Source organism: Stegastes partitus, unplaced genomic scaffold (assembly GCF_000690725.1).
Source record: "Stegastes partitus isolate 25-593 unplaced genomic scaffold, Stegastes_partitus-1.0.2 Scaffold34, whole genome shotgun sequence".
Classification (NCBI taxonomy): Eukaryota; Metazoa; Chordata; class Actinopteri; family Pomacentridae; genus Stegastes; species Stegastes partitus.
Genome location: NW_007577765.1, coordinates 820,766 through 847,289, shown reverse-complemented (window position 1 = coordinate 847,289; position 26,524 = coordinate 820,766). Strand labels below are relative to the sequence as shown.

General features: G+C 42.1%; 1 protein-coding gene across 2 annotated transcripts in view; it reads left to right on the top strand.

Annotated features, from left to right (window-relative positions):
• atxn1a (ataxin 1a) overlaps nucleotides 1-26,524 on the top strand; it is a 101,270-nt gene that overhangs the window by 48,725 nt on the left and 26,021 nt on the right. Inside the window, exons 1-2 of one of the 2 annotated variants that reach the window (XM_008301089.1) lie at nucleotides 1,045-1,280; nucleotides 24,741-24,856. The gene's annotated coding sequence lies outside the window, so the exon portion shown is untranslated. Of the gene's footprint in view, nucleotides 1-1,044; nucleotides 1,281-24,740; nucleotides 24,857-26,524 lie in introns of those variants that run through there. The other variant, XM_008301081.1, reaches the window with a different exon arrangement.

Below are 26,524 nucleotides of genomic sequence, written 5' to 3'. Positions count from 1 at the left end.
GTATATTTTTCCCGATGAAACTGAAAGTCACATACGATTACTTCAAGGACCTTTGAAAACTGTAAATCCTCATCAGTCCTTCTGTTTTTCCAGTTTCTTGCTCTGATAATTGGTGTAAATTTGGCAATTTTTAAGAAAACAACACGTCTTTCAAAGCCGCTTTGGGGTCATAGAAAGGGAGATGCAATTTCAAGGTATTTTCCAGACAGGTTGCATCTCAGCCACAGTTTTTTCTGTCTATTTGGGCTGCCTCGGTCTATTTCATCTTTTCATGTAATCCCAGACTGACTCAATGTCATCACTGAAGCTAGCTCTGTAAAACTCCGGCTGCATGTTTGGGGTAGTTGTCATGCTGGAGAATATATTTGGGAACAACCTTCTTTGATGGTATTGCACGTTGGATCTAAAATGCTTTAAAATGTCACGTACCTACACACACAAGCATCTTCCTGCTCCTATCAAACAAAGCGCTCGCTGTAAACTTGAATGGAGCGCTTCTATGAAGACGTATTGTAGTCTGAGCCCTCCTCACGCTGCACCAGCTCCAATAATGAATCTACATTACTCCTTTAATAGAAATCCATGTCTGCGAGTTGGCAGAGCTGCTCTCCGTGCACACGCGATCACACACGTCTCCCTTTGCATAATTTTGCAAGCTCTTGCACAAGCGCACGTTCGTACTGTAAACACAGCCACGGATACTGTGGATGATGTGTCATGTGTAGAGGACACACGGGTCCAGTTTGGGCAGCGATTCTATTCTAAATGAAGCAGGAGTTTGTGAATTATTGAAACGCCTGTCCTCTTTTCTCTGCTCCGTCTCCATCTCTCTCTCCTCTTTCCCTCTTTAGATCTTTTTTTTCTCTCTCTCTGCATTCCTCTTTCGCGCACACACTCTTATCTTCCCTTGCCCTTCCTTCCTTTTTTTTTTCCTCTCTCTTTTATACTCTTCTATTAAATAAGCGGGGAAGGAGGGTCAGATTGATTTGTGAACCAGTAGTTCAGCATGTGTGTGTGTGTGTGTGCATTTGTGTGATTTGAGTGATGTTGGTTAATCCAGTTTTGTCCTTGGGGACAGATTTGGCCCATATTACAGCCTGCTATTACTGTGACTAAAATCTCCTGTGCATTGAGACAGTCATTATTTACTGCCGCTCGTCGTCCCAACTCCCTCACTAGCGTTTTTTTTTTTTTTCCAATACAGCTCCACCCTGCTCTGCAACAGCAAATACAGAGAGACAGATGGGAAGTTGAGATTTAACAGTATACTGTACAACAATGTGAGTTTCCATTTAATCACACCTGCTTTTGCAACATCAAATGCTGGTTTAACAGAAGATAACGATATATTATGAGAAAAGAAAAGCCGCCAGTCATGCTGTACACACCTCCCACCAAGGAAAGCAGAGGTCACGCTCGCTGTTACTACACCGTATACCACCCACTGCTAATGACTGATCAGCAGACATGTGCTGTAGGAACCGGTGGGAAAATACTTTTACATGTATTCCTCCATCGCCCCGTCGTTTATCATCCAGAGCTTATCGCTGACAGCAATGCTTTCCCTCCGCTGCCTGTCACACACAGATTTCTGGAAAAAAATGTTTCACAGAGTCACATGGTGTCTCGTATCAATACCTGGAGCCAATAAAACACCTGAGAAGTAGCAGAAGGATATAGTGGTTGTAGTTTTGGCACAGAGATCGGGCCCTATCTTGTTTTTTATGACAGGAGCTGATGAATGGCGCACTAATAAGCAGCCCGGCTCTACGGGGGAACGAATGCAGCGTTGAACCTGTCAAATAGCAGCAACTGTGTTCTTGTGCTGATGTTGTAACAGGTAAGAAAAAGAAAGAAATGACAATTGAAGGCTTGCGCTCATACGATGTGTGACTTTTGGAGCATTCGCTGTACTGGGATTACATGTAATATCCACAGTCATGTTTAAATCAGATAAAAATATCACAGTTTTACAGATATTTGGTTTTATTTTCACATTTTTTACATTTTTATTACAGTATGCCTCGATTTTTAAATATATATATTGTGGTGCCCTTGCAGCCAGATTGTCACATGCTTTTTAACTGACTTATTTATATTTTTTAAATCAGTGGACTGGTTAGTGACTGATTTCTTTGACAGTAAACTAATTTGAAAACATTTGGCTCTTGAAAATTGCGGCATTTTTTAGTGTTTCCTGACACTTAACAGACCAAACAGTTCATCACTTAATAAAGTAAATAATAAAGTAATAAAAATAATTATTAATAATCATTAACTTAAGGCTATATACTGTAGAAGACAAAAACAAACTGCCTCCTAGGCCACACATACATTGAAACCAGAAAAATTTATTGCAGTTTTTTACTGCGTCTCGTCAGTATCGAGGGACTTCACTTATACCTCTCTTCCATCGTCTCTCTCCCTCCGTGTCTCCAACTCTTCCACTGCTTCCTCTGTCCTCCCTGTCCTCTTCAATATTGATATGAGCTGTCATTGGTCCAGTTATTTATGAGTCCCCTCCCTGGTATTTTTCCATTGGCTCGGGCTCTACAGTAAAATTCTTCTCTAGTCAAATCTAATCCAGAGCAGCCTGATTTGCAGTAGTACGACCGCAAAGACAAAAACAGTCTCTCAGCTGATATGAGAAAGGAAAAAAAAAAAAAAGCGAACAGTACGCTCAGTTTGTAAGCATGTATGGATGTTTTACAGCCTGCTCGCGCTCTTTCTTGCGTTCTCTTGTTTTCCTCTCCTCTCTGTTTCGTTCCCTCCCTGCTCGAATTGCAGCCAAAGGCTCTTTCCCATAACCTTTTCAGACCTGTGTGTATATGTGTGTGATTCTCCACAGAAGTCTTAAATAAGAGACAGATCGAAAGGCATGTAAGCCTCGGACACGCACCCACTTGTGTGAGCACGCACACACAAACACACACACTTGTACTGTACATGCCTCATTACACGGGCCCCAAGGATTTATGTAGGAACTATTTCCTGTTTGGGGTTAGGGAGCGAAGGGAAGTAGTGAGGATGAAATATGATGTAACAACAGCGGAGGTCTTCCTGTGTGCTCCACTAGAACTTGGGTGTTACCCAGATTTTAGTTTTCCGTGGCCATTCATGGGCCGTGTGTGGAGCCGTCAGCGGCCCGGTGAGGTCAGTAATCCGAGCGGCAAACAGACGGGACGGTGGCAGCGCACAAATGACTGTCACTCTCAAATTGCAGATAAATCCGAGAGTACTACGGAGTGATTACACGCATGGATCACGAGCATCACTTTTGTTTATTAGTGAAACATTTCAAAGCGAGTGGGAGGACGGCATCTCATACTGCAATTTGCAGCTCGTATGTTGCACATTTGGTGAAACTGTATCTAGTGTGTCTACAGCGTAACACACACCCGTCTGTTTGGTCTAGTTTTCATGTTGGATGTCATTCCATCTGTTTATATGCAGTAATTATATAACTACTTTAAGACTCTAAATATCAAATCTTAATACTGAACATTAGATGCTGTTTTATTTTAATGAAGTTATTGAACAGCTGAACCCAAAATAGTTTTCTTTTTACCCACGATGGGCTCATTCTTCATGGTAGCATAGAATCCTGCACCTCTATGAAAACAGTACAGTCACAGCTGGCAGCGGAGGAAACTGAAAAATAGTAGCTCTACATGATACAGACATTTTACCAGCTACAGTTTTTAATTTGTTTCCATAAATGTCTTTAAAAGGTTGCCGGTTCGCGTCCCGGTGAGGACACCCGGGATCTTTCTGTGTGGAGTTTGCATGTTCTCCCCGTGCAGTGTGGGTTCTCTCCGGGTTCTCCGGCTTCCTCCCACAGTCCAAAAACATGTTGAGGTTAATTGGTGATTCTAAATTGTCATAGGTGTGAATGTGAGTGTGCTTGGTTGTCTGTCTCTAAGTGTAGCCCTGTGATAGACTGGTGACCTGTCCAGGTGTCCCCTGCCTTCATCCTGAGTCAGCTGGGATAGACTCCAGCCCCCCACGACCCTAGTGAGGATTAAGTGGTGGATAGAGGATGGATGGATGGATGGATAGAGAATGGATGGATGGATGGATGGATGGATGGATGGATATGCCTTTATTTGCTCTGTGTAAACACATCCTGCAATTCAGCCCAGTTCAGCCTAAAACTCCCTGAATTTTCATCACGTAACTCTTGGATGTAGCTGAGTCACTAATCATTTCACTGCTGGGCTCAGAAACACAGAGTTTATTGTTTTTTAAGAGCAAACAATTCATTTTTGATACATTTTGAAATAAAGTGACTGTGATGAACACTCCCACCACAAATGTACAGTTCAAGGACTGTCAGAAGGTTAAAAATTTCCCGATTCCTACAGCTTCTGCCTCTAATAAATGGTGTATTTTTTGACTTTTTTAAAAAAGAAAACATGCTTTTCAAACCGGCTGGCAGGTTGTAGGGTTCAGAGGGTTAAGATTAGCATTTGCGTCTGTGCATCTGCGTCTGTAGATGTCTTGTCGGGAAGACGACAAGAAGCGAGGTGTTTCATTTCCACTCTTTAGAGCAGATAGCGCCACACTGAAGACAGTTATTTTTATTTACTATTTAACTCCACATATTACACACTTTTCAGCTCCATGGGTGGTTCTTAGCTGACAAACAGGAGGAATAAAATTACCATACTTAACAAGTAAACCTCAGAGTTTAAAAGTCATTCAAGTATTTCTTTGATCTTTGTTCATGACTTTCAAGATGGCTCGAAACTATTCTGTCTTGTTGTGCTTGTTTTAAAAAGCACTGTTTTCATTTGTTATAAAGATGCTTGTCCCAGATATTTGCTAAAGTAATTCCTATTTAATGTTTTATCACGAGGCAGCTGCAAATATGTTTGAGCAACAATGGGAATGTGCAGTGATTTTGTAAATGGATGTACTTGAACAAATGAAATAAATTAATATTCATTATTTTTTCAGCATATTAATTATTTCCTCTTTCCCCCTTTCTTCGTTCTGATGCTAACAATGCGTAGCAGAAAATACATCGACCAACATATCAGCCACAGGAGCACCACAGTCAGATCAAGATTTATGTTGAGGAAATAATTACCTGCAGTGGATGGTTGCAGAAGGACAAAGTTGGAATTCACCACCGCTGCTAACAGGATGTGAGCTGCACTTATTTCCTCGAGAGGTGTGAAGCTGTGCAAAAATCAGACGCCATGTAACACCTCACTTGCTGTGTGGATCTTACACATTCACCTTGAGACAATAATACAGGCACACACACACACACACGGATTCACACATGAACAGCAGATTTACTTCACGTAAACAAATTAACCACAAGTAACAAAGAACAGTCTTAATGTCGATAGAAACGTTGATATTTGATGGAGGCTTTAAAAGCTTATGTATGATGTTCCCCAGCGCATAAGACGTGTTTCTGGGCTGCTGTCTACGTGCATGTGTGTAGCTTTGGCTAAGATTATTTATTCTAATGTAGCAGGATTGTCACCGTATTGCGATCATCATCATTCAGTTCAGGGCTTTAACATTTTGCAGCTTTGACTTCTTGTCAGATGTTGAATTTTGGTCGACTGATTAATCACAGATCAGCAAAAATAAGCATCTTCACAGTTGCCTTAGTGTAGTGACAATGCTTGCTATCACAGTTTGTTTGACTCTGATATATGCAGTGAGAAAAAAAAGTAACACCAGTTACCTTAAAATAGACTAGAAAGCCATGCTTTTCCTCTCCATAGCAACAGTTGAGCACCGACTTGGAGTTGATGGAGTGGATTCTCTCAGCACCTTATGTGCCGTGTGTGTGTGTGTGTGTGTGTGTGTGTGTGTGTGTGCGCGCGCGCGTGTATGCACACCGTATGTCTTCCTCTGAGTGTGTCATTGTTTATTTGTGGACGAAGAGTTCCAAGACGTTGTTTGTTTGGTTGGGTCCATCTCTGTGGAAACCCAGAGCCAGGAGTGAAACAGTGAGACTTTGTCTCATGCTAAGCCTGATAATGAAGTCCTCACTGTCTGTTGACTGCTGTCAGACCCCCAGAGGACATTACCAGATAGGTATAATGAACAGTCTGTATGTGTACACAATTATTTATGCATGTATTTCTGCAATAAGGCATTTGTAGCATTAATGAGAATGAACTAAATAATATGAATCCTAATCAGTCTTACTCAGCAAAACATACAGTATATGCACCGGCCTGCACTCAATTACCTTCCTTTAATCCGTCATGTACATGAACCCAGGAACCTAACTACTGTAGATGATGCTGTATCTATTTCTAGCTGCAGGGTGGACACAAACACACACAGAAAAGCAAGTGCACAGACAAACACACACATACAGTGTGTAGCGTCAGGCACGATATGGGGTTGCATCTCTCCAGATGGCGGGAGCCGCCCACACACTGCCAGTTGTTATACAATATGTATTGTATAACAGCAGGGAGCAACAGGCCCCCTCCCTGAAACAACACAAACACACACACACACACACGCGCGCGCACTAACACACACATCCAGTCATTCTATTACAGATCCAAGCAGCCACACATAGATGTAGGCATGCCCTGTCTCTCAATGCACATTTAAATAGACGCATAATGGACTTTTTGTATTGTTCAGAGACATTTTGACAGTATGTGTTCTATTAGGCACTTCAGTGGGTTAGTCCCTCTGCTATTCAGTTAGCAAACCTCCAGCCAGCCACTTAGACACCTTGATCAGTCCACAAGACAGCTGGCCAGGCAGTCAGCCAGTGAGATGGATAATAAATGTGTCTGTTAGCCAGTCATACAGCTGTGCAGAGTCACACAGCTGTTCAGTTAGCCAGGATGTCAGCCATTCAAACAGCTGTGCAGTCAGTCGGACACATTTTTAGTTACTTAGCCCGTAAAAGGTGCGACAAGCTAGTTTGCACTCAGAGATTTAAATGACTGTATATGTATAGTAGCATAAATTCAAATTTTGGGCACTTATAGCCTCATGCAAAGTTTGTTTGATGCAATATCTGCGTGATCAAAATCAGGTTTCTGTTTAATTTTAGACCACAACTGCCAGCAGATTACACGAGGCATGAAATAAGATACTTCAAATCATAGTCAGCCGAACACTGCCAGCGCAGAGCGTTAACATGGGATCACAGATAGAGAGCAGCAAGCATGTAAACTTATTAACTGTACTCTAGTTTCATGCTGCTGCACAGTTTCATCACTTCATCTGACAACAGCATGTATAGGAGCAACAGGGAGCGAGCTGTGCTTCTGTTGCTCTCTCGCTGTTGCTTCTGTCTGTTTTTCTGTCTGCTTTAGTCTTTGCACAACTGGCTTCTCTGTTTTATCTCTGTGTCACTTTGTTTACTTTCCATCTCTCGGCATCTCTGGTGTCTTTGAGTCACTGTCCATTTCTTTCCTCATTTCTCTTTTCCTAGCTTTGACTCACTTTCTCTTTCCTTTCTCCCTTTTTTATACGCTTTCCTTTCTCATTCTTCCTTCCATATCCCGTGCAACATACGACCTTACTCTCTGAACTATACTGCTAATCAATATTTTGTCTCAACTTTAATACTCTTGTCAGTAGTCGGTAGTATTTGCTGAGGAATGCAACCTTTTCAGCCTCCGTCCTCGTGTGGACGTTGAGCAGTGTGCGTTTTGACCTTTGTCGAGCACATTCCATTCCTCCGTGGAGCGCCGTAGATTTTGCTCTACGCGTCCTGATGCTGGTTGTCATTTCTCTATTGATGATTGACTACGATAGTGTATTATAATTATGCTATCTTCATCTTAGCTGTCCAAGAGTCAGATGTAACCTTGAAGTCAGTGCGGAGGAACAGTTTTAAAGAACTTAAACTACAGACAAGCCAGTGGTTCTGGATGTGATTTTCCCTGTATTCCATTTCAGCTTCTGTTCTTTCGACCATATCTCAATATGGATCTCTTCCAGACGATGTAGGGATCTTATGACTTTCTTGTGGCCATGTGTTGTAATCATTTCAGCAGAGAAATCATGTTTGGTCTGTCACAGATTTCTCTCCCCTCACTCTAACCAGTCGAGGCAGACGTCTGCTCTCCCTGAGCCTGCTTCTGTCTGAGGTTTCTTCCTCTTTAAATGCAGTGTTTTTCCTCCTACGGTTGCTAAGTGCTTGCTCAAATTGGATTTGTATAATTTCTTTTTATAATATAATATTGTAAGGTCTTGTCCTGAATTTACTCCTGTTATGAATTGGTGCTAAATATATAAACCTGAATTGAATCTAAGGCCAGTCAGAGGAGAATCAGAGCAGCAGGCAGTTACAAGCTCTTTGTCATTTTTACCAAATTGTTTTGCTGCTGAGTCTCGTCAGAACTGACACAGAGTTTACCAGTGAAGTGATCTGATTCAGCCTGTAGATGGTGTTTCGTGTCTCAACACCGTAATCTTTAGCTGGCGCCTGCCGTTGGCGGCTTACATGACGAATACTACTTAATACTTCAAGACATTTCAGAATACTACTCTTTACTCCACTGAAGTTGCAATTACTTGTTGCATTGCACTTTACACAACAGTTTGATTAAACTACCCAGCAGTGTAGTTTGTCCCGTAATAAACAGATGAAACAGGGGCCCTTTTGCATTATGACTACATTTCTTTGCTTTTTGTACATTTAAATGCACCTTTTTAAAATTTATTTTGAAAGCAGGTGAACAGAAGACTTCCACATTGTCCTACAGTTACTTTCAGTGATTCTTCTTGCTCCTCTCTTCATTTTTTTATTTTTTTAATTTTTATTTTCCTGACCCTCCTTCTCTCTCACCTTCCCCTGCTTCTCTTTGTTTGTGCGCCCCTCCTGGCTGCTGCTGCCTCTCTCCGTCTTTTACAAGCATTAAGAGAGTCATATTAAAAAGGTATTATGAAAGCTCTCTGAGAGTCGACCGGTGTGCCCCTGCAATCGTATGACTTCATTACAGTATAGCCACACCGACAAACACACAGTTAACACACGTTTCCTATCTCTGGCTGTATTTGTGTATATACACCAGCTTGTGTGCGTCTCTTTGTGTATGTGTGTGTGTGCTTTTTTTTTTTTGTGCGAGCGAGCCCAAAGCACCATGTGATGATGTAATGAGACACTGATCAGAGCGAACTGCGGAATCCCCTGAACGCACGCGCACACACACACACACACACACACACACACACACACACACACACACATACACACACACACACATCCAGCATATACTGAGTTGTTGTATCAAGAGTGAATGGAGCATATAGGAAAGTCCCTCCAGTCAAACACTTGAGTTTTCCCTTCATTGGATTTCCTGCAATAAATTGCTGTAGTGGCTCCCCTCTGTGTTCTAGCCTTCAGCCCACACGTACACATGCTGCACACAAACACACACACACACACACACACACACACACACTGGTGACTCTCTCACATTCATTCCCTGCTCTATCTGTGGGTGTTTTTTCGGTCCAGCTCTATAAGTCTGAATGACAGCGGTGTCAGCTTTATGATTGTACTGTTTATGCTCAAAGAGTGTGTGGAGAGACTTCCTGACTACCTCACCCAGCTGCTGAATGGCAGATGGTGCGGAAAGTTGGACTGGATGGAAGGTGTGCTGCGCAGATACAGGGAGGTGAAGGACGGTGACGAAGGAGAGGGGAAAAAAAAAAAAAAACAACGAATGAGGGAAAGGTTGGGGAGCAAGTGTGAAGAAGGACACGGCATGGAGACGGGGTTGAATGGAGGAGGGAGAGGAAGGGAGATATTTATGCTGAGAGGGAAATAGGAAAGGAAGCATTTAGACTAGAAATCAGAGGGGAGAGATTAAAAGAGGGAGTAAAGGAGGAAGCGATAAGAAGATGAATATGTCCTCTTACTGTCTGACAAGAATCATGAGCATTTGGGATGAATTGCTTGGTAAGTTCGGAAATACTACTGATAAACGTATATTTACAAGGACTCCTCCTCGAAGTGAAGCTTAAAAAGACTAATGTGGTCCTCTTCTTTAGCGTGACATTGACAGTAGAAAAAAAATTGAGGCAACAAGAAGAAGAAGGACAAAGATAGAAAATGTTTGAGAAACATGAGTGATGAGAAAAAATGGAAGGAGGGGCTTTAGTGTCATGTTGACTTTCACGTGGAGTAAGAGAGAGGTTGTGTGGGTGTACATTATGTTTATGAAAGCAGTAAAAATCCCAACTATCCCAATGAAGAGGACACACATGCACACTCCCTCACACACACACACACACACACACACACACACACAGGCACAGTGGTGTTCACACTCGCACAAGCCCATAAACTAAGAGCTCGTGGCAGCAAGCCATGATGACCTTCCATCAGCCAGCGCCCAGTCATAGTAATGATGTCATCCTCTCTCACTCTCTTTCTCTGTCACACACACACACACACACACACACACACACACACACACACACAGAAGCCAGTCGATAGCTGTGCTCCCATATAATTGCCAAGCAAATTTGAAGCAATCTTTTGAAATGTCTCAAAAAGAGGAGAAAATGCGAAACCGCTTAAGAGCGAGTACACCAGAAGGTGGCTGCAGCGCTAATGGTAAACGTAGCCGTAATAAACAGAGTTAAAGAAGACACAACCAGTAGTTCGGTTAAAAAAAAACTTTAAAGAAAAAAAACTCTTTGGCCATCAGTGAGAGGAAAAAGGATAGAAGTCTTCAGGTTGTGTTTTCAATCTGGAAATCCGGCTCGCTCTCCAGAGACGAGACAATGAAAGCAGCTGAATTACTCCCGTGTTACAGCTCGCCATTGTGTAGCGTAGAGTGGTTTTACAGTGTTTGAGCAGGGTCGGAGGTGAGCCGGTGTGCTCGGGCTGCAGAGAGAGGTGGGGACTTTGTAGATCGAAGCCATTTTATATGTGACTGATGCACAGAGAGGAGAGTTTTTAGCCGTTCAATCAATGACCAGAGAGGGACTTAAATGACCTGCACTCGCTCAAACACCAAACGTGTGCTGCGGTAAACACATCTGCTTATTTTTAGTGCGCTTCTTGTAATTGCACACACAGGAACCCGCAGACACCTCTGAACTTGTCCTGTAATGTGGAGTAACACCAAACAGTTCCTGTCAGAGTCATGCGAAATCACACCCCTGCGACACCTCGCAGCAGGAAAACCACCAACAGCTAGCGCGACTGCACGTATGCAAATGTGCCAATGAGAATGTGTGTGTGTGTGTGTGTGTGTACATACAGTTCTGATGTAAATGTAGCAGTAAATGTAGAGTACTCAAAAACAGCAGCGTTATTAATAGATGTGGCTCGCTGTGTGACTGTGCTGAAAAGAACGCACACTCTTAAAGGAATACGACGCCCTTTAATGTTCCTCTGTTCATCTGCGTTCAACGTCGTCCTCGTGGTAGGCTTAAAATACTACTACTAGCTAAAAAAAATCTGCATTTGTGTGCGTCGTACCTTGTTTTTGGATTAAAGTGCCTTAAATTTGCGTCAGAGGTCTGGTAAAAACTCGTATTGTGACAGCTCAACTGGTGCTGCAGGAAGACTTGAGCTCCTTCTTTAGGTTATTTATTCAGTAACTTTGAGCGTGCGCTGCCCCGCCACCGTGAACATACTAGTCTTCATCAAAAGACACAGTGTGCACAGTTGCTTACGCCCTGTCAGCTAGCCAGTTGAGCGTGCAATAGCTGCGTGTCAAACATCTTTCAAGTGTTTGTTTGACAAGTGTATTCAGCGTTCATGGGCCGTACATGAGTAAACTGCCTCGGAGCGCCACAGTATTGTTGAATCCGCAAAGGGTGGGAAGAGGAGAGAGCAAAGCGGGGAAGGTCAAATGAGGAAGAGCCTGCAGTCAAACCGAGCGACGGGGTTTGAGTGACGACGGTAAGAAAACACACAGCGAGGGAGTCGAGAGTGTGAGGAGGTTCGCGAAGAGAAATAGCGAGACGGAGAAGAAGCTACGAGCGGATGAAAGAACCGAAGAGAAACAGAGTTAACAAGGCATGCAAGAATATTATTTCCCCAGACCCAGCAGCCGCGTTAACAACCACAGCAAATAATGAGTCCAACTTTATCAGCCGTGCAGATAAATGATAAAGCCATACACTGCACACATTCGCCGAGTGAGGCTCATCTTCTAGTCTTTGAGAAGGAACACGGGATGTTAGATCCAGCGGTGAAGGGTGCAGGGACGGCGCAACGTTTGTCAGTTGGCTCAAGAGGGTGTTAGTCTTTCTTTCTATGTTTCACTGAAGGATAACAGGAAGGATTTGATTATGGAAGTAATAATGTCAGCGAAGATGTCAAGCTCTTGGCAAAGGATGATGTCAAAGCATGTGTGCTGTGTGAAAACAGTCGAGGACTAAAGGTGATCCTTATTAACCCTGTCAAGCCCAAACCCCTCTGGCAGCTATGAACGGCATGTTGTCTGTAAAAAGAAAACCCATCGAAATGCACCATTTATAGGCACCAGAGATTGTGAAAACAGAAAGAGTTGTTGGATTTTGAACCTTTCGACGGCCCTTCAACTTCTCACCTGAAGCATGCCGTTCAACCTAAGCGGAACATCTGGACATTTAATCCAGATCACTTTTTTCTACGTGTCTTAATTTTAAAACAAACAAACACAAAAAAAAGGCCAAAAATTAATCATCTGTTCTAAGCAAATTGTGTAAAAATGAAAAAAAAAAAAATCAGGATCTTTTTCCACTGAACAGACGAGAGACAAGTATGAAACTACAAAAATAAGTCAAATGTAGGGAGTAAATGATCTATATTATGTAGAGAGGCACATTTTTTTCCAGTATTGGTAAGTGGGTGCTTGGTAAAGTGTTGTACATGGTGATTTAATTATTTTTTCTTATACATTTTTGTAAAATAGTCAAAGAAATTGAATTTCTAAGTTTGTTGTATTGCGCTAAATACATTTTTGGCTTCTCTCTACTTCAACTCAAGTAAGAATGTACCAGGAGCAGAGAACGGCCAGAAACTGCTTTGAGTTCAGAGGTTTAAATTTGGATACCTACATTTACTTGAGGTTGTTGAGTATTGTTTGAGTAGTACCGTAAATTCCGGACTATAAGCCGCTACTTTTTTCACACGCTTTGAACACTGCGGCTTAAACGCTGAAGCGGCAAATGTATGGATTTTTACGAATTTGCCTCAAGACGAAAGTGACATTGAGAGCAACAACGAAAGAGAGACTGAGGACGTGTATGACGACGTAATTCTGAGGCTGTTCAATTCCTACATTGAAGAAGACAACTTTAGTGGTTTTAGTACGCAGGAGGAAGATGAAGATAGCGATCAATGACTTTTCCTGGTAGGCTGCTGTATTTGTTATTTTTTTAGCCAGCCGTGTTACAGGCACTGTTTGGGAAAAACAGCATTTATGTATTTGTGTATGTTACCGGTACGTATTTAATGAAATTTTAAAAAATCTTTCTCTGAACATCTTCCTGTGTAAATATCTCATGTTACAATGTGGACACATGCGGCCTGTATATGTACAAAACTTGTTTTCTTTTTTACGTTAGTGGGTGCGGCTTATATTCAGGTGCGCTAATAGTCCGGAATTTATGGTACTTTTTTTTTTTTTGCTTAATGTAAACATAGTGATACATGCAGCTTAAATTGTTGCCTTCTATGATATTCTATGAAGGCAAAACTATGTCACAGTTCGGGTTAAATGCACGCCTAAACCCATTGTGTCAACATAACCCAGCTGCCGTTAGATTTACGATTGTTCTCCCAACACGAATCTTTCACACATCTTATCAGATTTCCTCGTCTTTCCTTCTTTTCCATCACTTCTCCTCTCTGTGACTCAGCCACTTTTTCTCCCTTCATCTGTCTGTCTGAGCTTCTAGTGTATCATTACTTTGGTTCAGAGGAGGGGAGTGCAGAGCTCGTCTCCCAGCAGAGTGTAACAGTGTGTATGTATGTGTGTCCCACCAGTATTGGTAGCAGCGTCTCAGGAGCGCAGCTTTAGTCTTTGAAGATCTTAGAATAAGAGAGAGAGAGAGAGAGACAGAGACACTCAGACGAGGTCCTTTTTACTTTTATCATATTCAGCCTCTCCTCGGTTTCTTTATTTCTTCTTTTATGTTTCGTCTCTTCCCCTTATTCATTCCTTCTGTTATCACCTCACCCTCATCCGTCACAGCATCTTTTCATTTCTGTCTTTATTTTATCTGTTTTTTTTGGGGGGGGGTTCAAAGATACTCTGTTTTCATTCTGAAGTGGTGCAGTGTGTTTGAATCTCGGGTTTAAGCGCTTTGATATTTTTCCACTTCCGCTGCAGATAGAAAACGAGTCCGCATTATTAAACACTCGCTGATAACACGTGACCCGCCGCGCAACCCATGACCTAATGTACATTTTACTCGACACAGTTACGTTAAAGAAAAAGAATAGGAGCGTGTTCTTTCGCTGAAGGACATATGACTCTCGCATTAACCCGCGACCTTCCCCTATGAGAAGGTCAGTCTAACGGTGAGTCTGCACCGCTGCCCCATTTCTAAATTGGGCCACAGTCAGCCAGAGACTTCATGTTAGAACCTCCTAGATTTTTCATTTTGTAGTACGTGATCTCAGCGGAAATAACCTCCCCTCACCTTGGCAGTGGGATGTTTTACTCAATGAGCTGTGCAGCGACTACCAGAGACGTCCCACCTTCATTTTCTCAGCGGTTGTACACACACAGCTAATCATGAAGTCATTCTTAACATCATCAAAGCACTTTTTATTTGTTTCTCTGCTCTTTAAAGGCATAATGTAAGACAGAGAATTTCTGTTTTAATCCACTTGGAAACCAACCAAGACTAGCATGTGTTTGTTAAAGTTTTGGCAATAGAGACACACTGAAGAAGGCCTCCAGATGTGGTGAGTCCTTCCTGGCTCTTGATGGCCAAATATGTGGATTAATGCACATTTCCTCTTTTGCTCACATGAGGCAATAGGAACAATAATAGGACAACAATAGGACCTTTCAGTGACACATTTGTTTTCATTAAAAGTGCTTAAAAATATCACTGTTTTCATTTTTAGCCCCTTGAGCAGGTGTTTAATCACCGCCGGTTCCTTTCAGACTGCTCATTCTGTTTGAAGTCTGCTGAAGAGCCTGATAAGTTGTGGCTGCGCAGGTGACATCAGAGAAGGCTGAGCCACGATTGTATGTTTTTGTGACGCGCTGGTAGTATTGTGTCTCCTTTGTTTGCTTCTCAATGGGTGGTCATCTGAGAAGCATGTTGGTGTGCGTGTGTGAGATCGGCAACCCGATAGGGCGCATGTGAGAGGTTGGACAGACTATCCTCTTACGAGTCAGTCAAAGCTGCATTGCTGCCTAGAAAGAGGGAAGAAAAAAGAAATAGAGCAGCATCTTTTTCTGAAAATATATCTGATGTGATTATAGAAATGTATAAAAAAATGTACTTCTGTGAATCAAGCTGTGTGGAGCAGGTCGTGGTGAAAATACAGAAACAGATATCTGCAGATTACATTTCCCATCAGTGCAGAGAGAAAACAGTCCTGTTAATGCTTGTAGTGTATTTGCATGTGAATGTGTCTGTATGTTCTGTATTCACATGGATTTATGTGTGTTTTCCATTTGACCAATTGCTGTTGTTGCTTACTTATTCATCATTGCAATAATGAATGTTTTGACAACAGGCAATTATGTCACAAACTTGCTTTTGCAACAAATGGCTAATGTGTCCTTCCTATTCAGTGCTTCACACTGTGAGCTGCAGGACCTGAGATCACACACACACAGAGACACACACACACACACACACACATATACACACATACACAGTGGCAAGGTCCAATTGTCTGGTTGCCGGGCAATGGGCTCACAGCAGTCGACCATAACAACCCTTTCTCCATCAATCAGCTATAGAGTGCTCTGCTCTAGTAATGATGTCATCACACTCACACATACACACACTCACACATACACACACACACACACGCACAGGCCACTCGCCACACACTTATCTCATCCTCTTTGTTTTGACCTTGGTTTGCTCGTAGATGTGCGCGCGTCTGCGGTTGTCTGAGCATGTGCAGAGTGCAAGAGGAATGAGTTTTGATTGTCATTGCTTTGCAAAATATTGCAGCGGTGGATGCAATCTGCTTCTGATATCAGCTTCATAAATCTTACACACATCATGCACATTACACACACACGCACACACACGCACACACACACACACACACACACACACCTTGTTGCACAGAATAGATATTTCCCAGACAGTCCATTGCAAGTTTCTCTTTTAAACTATAATTGAACTCAAGGTTGTCTGAGTGTGTTTTTTTTTTTTTTTTTTAAATCTGTTTTCTCTGAAATGCTCCGCAGCACACTCATGTGGTTACACACAGTCACACATTAAACAGTCTCAGTACAAGTGATTGTGCTCTGGAAGCCGCTGAGCAGCACCTCTGGGGAAACTGGACAGCAAATTCCTTGGTACTGTCTTGTTTTAAAGAACAAAAGAAACCACAGAATGTAATGTGAAATTGTGTTGCGCAAATTTCGCAAAGTGTTGGTGATACATCAGCGTAGTGGAGCTGCAGCCAGCCTCAGTGCATGTGGTGTTTATATGTGAGTTTTAAGAGCCTCAAGAGCATTTTGGCATTTAGCATTTAACCACACACATTTACAATAGATGTATTTTTGTAATGCAGACTCTCTCTCTGTGTGAACACTGCGTAGTTTCAACCTGCTGAAACTCTGTATGTGTGTTTTACAGTGTTTCTCTCATGTAGAAAATCTTACCTGAAGATACTCAACCCCAGAATTACAGCGCACAACACTGAAGATGTTCTCTAAAACGTGGCTCTTTGAGACCAGATTTTGTGACAAATTCACACAAAGAGAGGTGAAGAAGTTTCAATAAATTGAATGAAGCAGTGCTTTAACTTGAGAGGGTTTACAGAGGCTTAGAGAGTCTGAGGAGCGTAGCCTTGAAACCGAGCTTCTTTAAACCGCGGACGCAATATGACACACAAATGTCAAGTGTATTCGTTTGAAATGACACCTTCCTACACCTACACACGCCAACAGACACAAACGCGAGTGAAACTAATTACTTCTGGATGACACACACACACACACAGACGCACATATGCACACATTCTCTGAGTCCAGCTGTGCTTCTGCCAGGCTCTAGGGCAGGGGGCCAGCACAGTGAGGTGAAGAGAGTGGCAAGAACACTAACTGGCAAATCAGGAGCCAATTAAAAACGCTCAGCACCGCCGTGTGTGTGTGTGTGTGTGTGTGTGTGTGTGTGTGTGTGTGTGTGTGTCCTTGTTTGACTGCCAAGGAGAGGGTTGGCACAGAAAGCACGCTTCCTATTCTCTCAGCATGCCCTCTTAACGCAAAAGCTTAGACACACACACACACAGTCATGGACTTGTCTTGGCCCATTGTCTTTATTTGGGGCAAATGAGTGCCTGTCCTTTCTCTATGTTTGTGTGTTTGTGTGTGTCCGCATGTGTGCTCCTCACACAAGTGTAGTTTTATAACTTTACTTTACAAAGCTAAGCGAGAACCTGCCTGCGAGTCTGTAAAAACAGAAACTTAAAGAACAGCCACCTCTCAGTCGACTGATCACATCAATGATTCAATATTTTGTTAATTATCATCATTTCAGTGACGGTGTGTAGAGCAAAGTCATGACTGCAGCCTGATTGCATCCCCAGCTGACGATGACTAATTCAATAGCTGGACTCAACTTTTCCCACATAAAAGCTTTTATTTTTTTCCCCCTTTTTTTTGTCATTTTGACACGCTGATCTAATTACAGTAAAGCCAACATATGTTGCGATTGATCACTCACTGCCATCTGTTGAGCAGAGCTGCGTTTTGTCTCATGATCAGTTTAGTTTAGCATGATGTGTCACAAAAGATCTGTAGCGTGCGTGTGTGAATTCATCCTCCGAGCAGACTAGAAAGTCGTGTAATTAAGGATAGTTATGTATCTGTGGTGTCTGCAGTTGCCTAAGTGTGCATCTGCAAAGAAGTGTAATCCCAGCTTTAGTTAGCTGCGAATGCCAAGTCAGACAGACGGCTCTAAAACTTTCACACCGTTGTTTTTCTCGCTCACTTTGGTTGTGCGGAATTACCAGGGTAATTAGGTCTGTGATCAGATCCAGTCTTGATGTTCCAGCTTTTATCCATATTGCTGCATCGTGCTGAAACACACATCGATTCTATTGATCTTAACACACCCGCTACAAAAAATACCCCAAATTAGGTCAGTTCTTATTTAACAGTGTGGTTGAGAACTGTGACCTGGATCAATTCAACTGTATGAAGCGTACTAGTGGCCTGTATTGCTCTCAGTCATCTTGTAGCACTTATGTTACTTTATGTAATAAGTTTTCTAAGCAGGTAATGATATAAACTTGGGAAAGTATGAGCAAGAGGAACCCTGGATGTTTCCTTCGCTGAATGATTTGTATTTGCTTCCTGACTAATGAGCCGTCTGTCTCTCTTCCCACCTTCCAAAGTATATTATAGTATTGGATACTAAATAAAAATAGTTGAGGCCTGTAACAGGAATTTTAGTTTTTGGCACTCAAGCTAACGCAGCTGCCACGTACACACTCCCAGTAACCAGAAAAACGCGGTGAGTAAAGGACGGCAATTAGCAAAGGACACTGGTCTTTCCAGACATGTGTGCACCCAAGATAACATTCCTGCTGGGAGCACCTTAAAGCTTCAGACGGTTGATTCCTCACTTGTGGTATGGCAGGATTGTTGGAGTTTAGGAAAATGGGTTTGTGGTTTAGGAAGGCATTTCCCTTACATTACAGTGATGGTCAGTCACTCAGCCTACACACACACACACAAGCACACACACACACACAAAAAGACTCCATGCATTCTTCTGCCTCAAGCAACCAAGCAGCTGTCAGACACTACGTCAGCTCCCAAAGCATTCTGTCTATGCGTATGTGTTCCTGTGAGCGTGATCGCCTGCCATGGCTATGACAAATGATGAACTGTGTACTACAGCAAATGTAATTGTTCTAAGTAAAGGGGGGGGGGGGACAAACTGAATGCCTGAGGCTTCGAAGTGGTCTCGCACGTCACTTTGTTTAAAGCAAAAATATTCACACAAACATTAGGTGCAAACATTTAGACTTGGAAGTTATCATTCTGTAAAGAGTTTAGCATAAGTCACTGGTACCTGGTTGTAGCCTTGAAGCTTACATGTATGTGGATGGAGTTCAATGTTCAACACAATGGAGCCTTTAGAAGCATCAAAGTGGGAGAAATCATCATGACTGTTATCACATGATTTAAATTTGGTTTCTTTTTTGTTATACTAACTTGCAAAGGGTTAGGGTTAGAGGGTTGGGGTTGGGGTAGGCTAGGCAAAGTTTCTGATGATACGACCTCTGCTGGGGATTTGCTGAGTTTTGTGTAACAATGTGAGCAAAAGCATCAAACTATCGAGAGTTTTGTGTACTTTTTTAGTGACAGGCTAGCTTGGTTTAAGTGTGCACTCATCTTCCTTTGTGGGAACAAAAGTAATTCTCTGACAAGAAAAGTTCACTCTGCAGGCACATCCATACGACAGGAATCAGCAACCACTCGCCATTTGTTTTAATTTAGTAACGTAACCGGGAGCACGCACTGACAAGATGCCACAAACATATCAGTTGTATTATTTTTCTTTTGTTCTATAGTTTCCTGAATAGTCCTGCTGCTCCAGTTGTGGTTCTGATTTAGTCAGTAATGCTAGTTCGTGAGAGAGTAGAATAAAATGTCTGCTGTCTTGCTTGTTTGATGTGTAGTGCTGTCCATGGTGCTGATGCAATTGTTGCGACGTCGCTGTTTTAGTGATTTTGTGTTGCAGTAATAACTAACCAAGCTTCGGGCTGTTTGTGAATGAACCGTAAAGTTTAATAGTCGGGTGAGACTTTAGCGTACTTTGCTATTCTGGTGAATAAAAAGCTTCACTGTTGAGACCCAAATAACTAATATCGACTGAAGTGAATTTTAAGTGTCACTGTTAAAATATAATTCAATAATAGTCTTTTACCTTGATTATTTTAATAGTCAGTATGAATCGGTTGCATTAAAGAGTCTGAAAAGAAAGACTTTGTCAGCGCCTGCCCATGAAAACCAAATGCCAAGCCAGTTACTTTCTCCTCTGGCGCCGGCTCTGAAAAGAATTGTTGGGTAAAGCTTTTGCTGATGTTTGCCCTTGAACCCGGCACTTGTGGTTCCACAGTCTAGAGCAATTGTTAAAAAAAGCACTACACCATTAGGCAAAACCAGTACAGTAGGCAAAGGATCTGGCAACAGCCATGGCAACTGTGGGTGGACGACATTCTTTCTGATACACTTGTCAAAGAATTCGAGCACTTAAACAGATGAAGTGACGGTGGAGTGGACAGAAGTATTCGTGGTGTAATCATGCCAGCACGCAGTCAAGTACAGAGCAGCACTCACGCAGAGAACATTTGTCAGACATGTTGAATATCGTCCCCTTTGATCATCACACATGGCTGCACACGCGCATGCATCGTTGTGAACTCATTTACCCACTGTGACGGAAAACAACAGCAGGGCGTTCACACAACAGACTGCAGCTTTATTCTTTTTCGAGTGTGTAAACCACTCATCTGGTCACCTGATCACCGCCTCCAGCACTTACCCGTTCTGGCAAAAGGCCCTGGGCACGACACCAAACCCTCACCTGTTAACTGATTGTAAGTTTGTCTTGATGAGTGTCAGGTAGATGCTTCTGCATTCATCACACATCTCGATCCCTGTTGTTTATCTTTTCAGAGGCAGACTTATAAGAAGTACTGCAGGTATTTTGACAATTTGTCCATTGTAGCACAGAATGTGCTCTTTGTTTGTTTGGAGGTTAAAAGCACTTATTGCGAGTCACTTTAGACAAAAGCATCTGCTAAATGAATGTAATGCAGTGTAATTCTGGCACACTACACTGAAAAACCTCAAAGCGCACCGAATCTGAACGCACACAGTGACATAAATAACCCATACACTTGCACGTACACACACACACTCAGGCGCTGTCTACTCCACTGTGCTTTGCAATTCAATCAGCCGTTCACTTAATGTGGTTTACACTGAACCGTTCCTGACTAATTTAGCCTGCCTGATTCCTGGATTGGACATGATGGATTGAGACAAAGTGTCTTTAGTCGTGTGTGTGTGTTTGTGTGTCTGAGACGGAAAGTGTACGCTCTGTTGTGGCGTGTTTATGTTGTGAGGAAGGAGCTTCAAATGAGGCTGAAAAGCATTTTTATTGTATTTTATGCAACTGTACTGAGAATTTCAGGTCATGTACGTTGCGCATTGCAGAACAAGGACTGGGACTGTTTCTAAATTTAAAACCTGAGCATCGATTTCTCTTATTATTTTTGCAAAATTACCTTTTCGTTATACATAGAATTGCCTGCCAGACAAACTCTTACATAATTTTCTGAGATACCTCTTCATTTGATGCCATCATTTTCATTTCGGAGTCTTAGAGATACAGTTGACAAATCATTTTTATTGCTGTTATATTGGACTGTAGTGAAGTAGGCGTGACTAACATTTTCCATCTGATAATATGAACATTACATCAATACTTGCACGACTGCTTGTACAGAAAACTTTTGAAAGAAACTGACTAACTTCATGTTTTATTATATGATAGTGGTTTTTTTTGTGTGTATGGAGTTAATTTGAAGAGTTACGCATTTATCTTAAGTGCAAAGAATTTAAAGGATGTCAAATGAAGTTTGAAGGTGAAAAGCATGTCAAGAAATTGTTTACAGTCCTTCCTTAAAAACCCTTAGAGTTACACTACTTCCAAACTTGACCAAAGACTGGTACAAAGGCTTGAGGGATCTTTTTTCTTACTGAAATATCTTCCCAACATTCGCTGGTGTATATGTATTTGTAAGATAAATTTTGAAAGGAGAAGTCATTTTTATGTACATGACATTGTAGTGTGCTTCAGTGCAGGGCCTTTAAAGTCGGCTACCCGTTACTTGTACACGTTTTAAATGCATTTGGCCTGCAGTCTGTTGTAGCCCCGATGAAGTCCTTCCCCTACAAGTCCAAACCAGGCTAAAAGATCTTTTCTAGTCGATCTAATCATCCAGTTTTTTTGCCATGAGGACAAGCTAATTTATTTATGTTGGCTACTTTAAGCTATGAGTCCATACTAACTATTTGTTCAGATGCTCTTTTAAAGCATCTTTTCAGAAGTGCCTGTGGTCCACCCAAGACAATTAAAACTTAATCTGTTGCCACAACTTTCTTGTAGCCAATAGTGGCTGCTCATCTGCATCATCACACCTGAACCCTAAATGTTCTCATGTTTCTTTTTTCATTTACTTCCATGTCCCCACCAGCACCCACCATCCTTCTCAGCTCGGCTGCACGTCTATTCTGCCAGTTACTTGTGTCCTGCCTGACCTCCAGTGGCAACTGTTGTTCACTACAATATGCTACAGCCTCTTTAATCAAATAAGGATCATATATTTTGACAGTTTTAAAAGGCATACTTCAGGATTTCTACACACAGTGTGTAACACCGTGATGCCTCCCAGGCCTACTATCAGGTATCATACTGTAGTGGTTCCCCTAAAAGTTGGTAGAGTTTTAAAATGAAATCCTCACTCTGTATCCTGCTTTGCCCTCCCTCTCATCATCCTCCTCCTCCCTTTTTGCTGACATTTTTCAGCTTTCCATACTCCCTGCTGTGCCTCGCTGGCTGTGCCAGTGTTGTCCTCCCAGTGAGTTTCTATCTGCCTCTTCTCTGCCACCATCTGTTTCTCGCTCTGCCTCTCTTTTGCCTCTCTTCCTCTCTGTCTGCTTTACGTCCCAGTCCTCTCTATTCTCTCCATCTGTCTTCCTTTTTCGTCACCTCTGGATTGCCTCTATCCCACTTTAGCCTTCCTCCTGTAACATTTCTCACTCTTTGTTGCCATGTCTTCTTTCTCTGTCGCCATCTCTCCGTCTCTTATCGCCATCTCTCTTTCTCCCCGGTCTCTTTAATACCATATGATGGATTCCTTTGCCAGTTGCTGTTTGCTAATCCATGGCCTCAGCACGCATCTATTTTTTCTCTTCATCTCTCTTCTCCTTACACATTACAAACATCTTTAATTCACACCAACCCCACCGCTTCCTGTGTGCAGCCATACATGCATTAGCCTGACACTATACTGTGGAGTCCTATAGATTTCCTTATGTCTGACATAAGATATTCATTTTCGCTGTTTCTCCGTTCCTCTATTATCATATTTCATGTTCTCCATTGCTCTCAATCCCCTGTAGAACAGAGTCATCATGCATAACATAAAAAATGTGCACGGAATGGCACATTTTACTATCACTAATGTATCACACAAAACCAGCCACATGCTGTAATTCCCCTCTTGGTTTCCTATAAGCTGCAATAAAACATTTCCCACAGCTAGACAGCTGCGAGCACACTTACTCCCACACCTCCCCACCTCTTTTCTTGTCACACATGTAAGAAGTGGGTCAGTAGGATGTTTGGCATCCCACACACACCCCATAAACATTCATAGACGCACACACACACTGCAGCTGACTAACAGCAGGGAACATGTGTCTTGTATCCCCATAACATACCCATCATTCCACCACAACCTGCCTAATTAGTCCCAAAGAGTGTGTACACACTGTCGACAATCAGCCGGTCTGTCTCTTATGCCGGTGTGTGGGTGTCGGCTTAAGTCAGCTTGTTGCACATTTGATGTCTTTAAAGATGCTCTGGAGTTGTTGTTTTCCTTGTGCGTATGACAGGTCCTGTTTATAATGATGACCCGCATTTGCATCGGAGTTTTAAAAACAAAAAAAACACTTGACATTTTCATTTCATAGATGTGCAACTGGTAGATATGCCTCGCCTTTTAAATAACAAATCATTTTACTTTGCTTTGCTTTATTTATATGTGCAGCGGGTTGCAGGTCTATTTTTTCTCTTCGCATTAATATTCATCAGCATCATGATCCCCATCACTGGATCTGTTGTGCTTTATTGTGAGACCTGTGCAAATCTGAACCCACAGAGAATCAGAGGCAGCGCGAATGTGAAAGACATGTTGTTCGGGTCGTCTGTTTGCATCCACGAGGCTTTTTCGAGCGAGATATGAGAATCTCACTTGTGAATCAAAGCAAAATAATGCGTTGCGTTGTCGACAGACTGCGTGGTGCATCCTCAGTTGTGTGTCCAGATCCATTCAGCAATGCGTTGTGATGTTGTTGCTCATTAAAACACAGTATGTATTAATGTATTCTGCCATGCGCATGAAGATATTATGCTTAAAATTGCAGAGAAGATTAAAGCTCAGAACCCTTAACAGTTTCTGGGCATTTTATGCTCCTGTCAGAATTTTACAAAATAGTAAAAAGAAAAAAATAGTTAAAAAAAAAAAAAAGCTATTTAATAGTGCACTAGTTCTCAATCTGGGAGTCTGAACCCCTCAAAGAGGTTGTGAGATTAAAAAAATAAATAAACAAAAACCATCTTGACTCTCTAAACCCCCAAAAAAGTTTCTAGGCTTTTTATTTTACTCACTGTAGGCTCATGTTTCGCTGCGTACATGAAGTCCTGCACCTCTATGGAAATGGCACAACCATGGCTACAAGATCTCCAAAATGTTCTTTTGTGCAGTACAACACAGTTATAATCCCTTTTTGTAGTTTCGTTTAACTTTTGTTGTTTTCATTCACCAGGAAGTGCTGAGTCCCGGAGTCAACACACTGCATTCTGGGATAGTCTGGAACCCTCTCCATGGGCTGTACCACCTGCTGACAAACCAGGGGGGTCTGGAGGAGCTGTGTTGAATGAGGTGAGAATATTTATGTACTATGTCTTCACCACAGTACTCACTTAAACAAATTCACTTGTTCTTTGCTCTGTAAACTGGTTTTATTAATTCAGACGGTGATCTGCTACATGTCATGTTTGTACTCGCTTAAATTGGGGTTGTGCTTCATGAGCTAGAAGACAGTGCTGGATCATGACTGACAAACTGTTATCACATTGCTATTCCGACCTAAAAGCTGTTAGTCTGACTGTCATGTTTAATTTGATGTTATTAGCTCTGGCATCAAGGACTTTCCCGCCCCGCGTTTTCTCCGTAGCCAAGAGGCTTGTTTTGCTGATAAACCTGTCACCCTGGCCACCGCACAGATGCGCGTTAAGTAAAGTGCATTTGATTTTAATGTGCATGAAGTGGCCGCTCGTGAACCAAGGTTTTCCTCTCTGTAGCTTTGAACCTCAGCACGTCACAAAAGTAGAGCTTACTTCTCTAATTCTCATTCTCTGTCATGCGGTATAATGAGTTGACCAAACAGTGCGGTATATAACTTATTCATTCACCCCATTCTTTGAAGGAGAACATTTAGAAAGATAAGAGGACATCATTCAGCTACTGAAATCAAGCCAAGGGGCCTCAGCAAACTGAGGTAACTACGTTTATTTCCAGCCTTCACTGCAGTTGGAGGTGTTCTTAGGGTAAGGGAAACCTCGTCAGCCTAATGACAGTGAGTTTGTTTATTCGGCTGCTTCTTTGTTGGAGCAGCAATATATTTTCATGCATAACGCCGTCAGGAAGCAGTCAGTGATCGGTCCTCCTGCAAGAATGGAAGCCTTATTGGCAGTGCTGAGAGTGCAAAAAACAGCCTATAAATAATGTCTCTGTGAGCCCTGAGGAAGGCAGGAATGCATTGTGGTTTATTGCTTTGTTTATTTTTTATGTGTGCGTTTGGGTATCTGTGCATGTCGAATGTCTCGACAAATTAATCTGATATTCTTTAAATTACTAGAAAAACCACAAACTGCAATTGCTTTGATTTGTCTCTGAATTACTCGCAGCACAAATGCGGCCTTTATGTTTTTTGTGGTGTTATTGATCCCCAGAGGAGAAATTCTCTTTTCACTTTCTCCCCCTCTCCTTTCATGGGCAAGTAAGATATCAGGGTCAGCTACAGAATAGCACCTCTGGAGCTGCTGGCGATTATCTTGCTCGCAGACATTTCAGCTGAGCAAATGTGTGAGGTCAAGGATTTGAACTCAGGCCTTCTATTTGATGGATGGTCTGAGGCGTTTTTCCAGTGAGTCATACGAATCAATGCGAAGTAGCATTTGAGTGAAATGTTTGAAAGTTTTTTAAGGGGCGCTTCTGAAATTAGATCTGATGCAGGGCTTCATTGAAGTCTTTCAAGGCGCATTTTTTTTGAATGTGAAAACTCATCTGTATCTAAACACTCATAAACAGTTTTAAGGAAGAAATGGAGATTTATAAATATCTTACTTGTTGTAATATTCTCTTGCTTATACACTATGTATACGTTCTTGAAGTTGACATTATTAGAGTCTGACAGATTGCTAATATTATTGGTCGATACTGGCCTATCACATATATATTGATATTGTCATATATGTTGTCTAATATAAGCCAATGTACATTTGTTTTTCTTGGATAGATTATATTGCAGAAAGATGCTCAGGGTGA